The sequence below is a fragment of the Hibiscus syriacus genome, unplaced genomic scaffold (assembly GCF_006381635.1).
Source record: "Hibiscus syriacus cultivar Baekdansim isolate YM2019G1 unplaced genomic scaffold, ASM638163v2 tig00110467_pilon, whole genome shotgun sequence".
In the NCBI taxonomy this organism is placed as follows: Eukaryota; Viridiplantae; Streptophyta; class Magnoliopsida; order Malvales; family Malvaceae; genus Hibiscus; species Hibiscus syriacus.
Window position 1 is genome coordinate 1,214,441 of NW_024062749.1, and position 1,202 is coordinate 1,215,642.

Here is a 1,202-nt window from a genome sequence, read left to right on the forward strand (position 1 = left end):
TTAAAAAAATCACATCAAGGTCTTCAACGAAAATAATTAACAAGAAAGTTTGAACTCACTAATAATGTTTTAAAAGTAGAAATATAAAATTATATCCAAGTTAAATCTTAAATTTTAAGATAATAGGGGTCAATATAAGAATTTAACCACTTAAAAAACAGGTGCTGGGTCTTGATATTCCAAGCGAAACAGAAATGAAAAAATAGAAATAAATACCGAAGGTCAATATTGAGCTAGGGCCTGGAATCAACTTCTATTGGTGATTCATTTTATCAATTGTGTCACCTTAAAATCTTATTTTCCTTCTATATTCATGGTCTTGCACGGTATTAACTCGGTGTAAGTAGACTATCTTGATTTTCCTTCTATTGTTCAAAATCGACGTAGTTGCTATATTGAATGAGCAGAAGAAAAGCAGAGCAAAAAGGCATCAGTTTGTGTGTAAATGGTAAATTTACAACCATCAGTAATTGTTGGGACATTGACCTATCAACGACCAATTCAATGCTGTCAAATCAAGCTCTCACCTACTATATTAATCCAATTCTTCTGACTACACTCACCTTAACTGTTCTGTGCTTCACTTGTTTTCTTTTTCTTCTTTAAATATTTCGAGATTTTGGGTTTTATAATTTGATTCTCGAAATTTATAAGATGATACAATGGAAGCAGAGTTTCCAAGGTCTGATAACCCTGCCATGACATTCAACAAGGTTTCCTTGGAGCATAGCAAGAGTTTCGTCAAAGCTCTGCAGGTTCCTTTCTTCATTTCAATATTCTTTTGGAATCATTATGTTCATATTTGAGAGAAACCAAGATTTGTTGAATAAGGTAATATTATGTTATGTAATGTCTTGGAAATATCATATTAGAAGGAAATTGAAAAGTGCATGCATTTTGTTTCAAAGTTTGTCTTCAAGAATTTTTGTTCAAAGCTTTCCAGCAATTGGCCTGTGCCTTTTGCAGAAACTCAAGAACTTGAGGCCTCAGCTTTATTCAGCTGCAGAATACTATGAGAAGTCATATATCCATAGTGAACAGAAGCAGATGTAAGGATAAACTTAAAAAATTGTTGTTTGTTTCATTGATTGCTTGTGTGGTATCCTTTTCATTTTGATGGTAGAATAAAGCAATGCCTTGCCTCTTTGATTGTGCTTGAAATACTTGCTAGGGTACTGGACAACCTGAAAGAGTATGATGTT

At 32.9% G+C, this 1,202-nt stretch overlaps 1 long non-coding RNA gene across 1 annotated transcript; it reads left to right on the forward strand.

Annotated features, from left to right (window-relative positions):
• The first annotated feature begins 615 nt into the window (after nt 1–615).
• On the forward strand, nt 616–1,202 carry LOC120127242. The gene is made up of 3 exons (XR_005516525.1): nt 616–755; nt 967–1,049; nt 1,172–1,202. It is a non-coding gene; the product is annotated as an uncharacterized LOC120127242 (long non-coding RNA).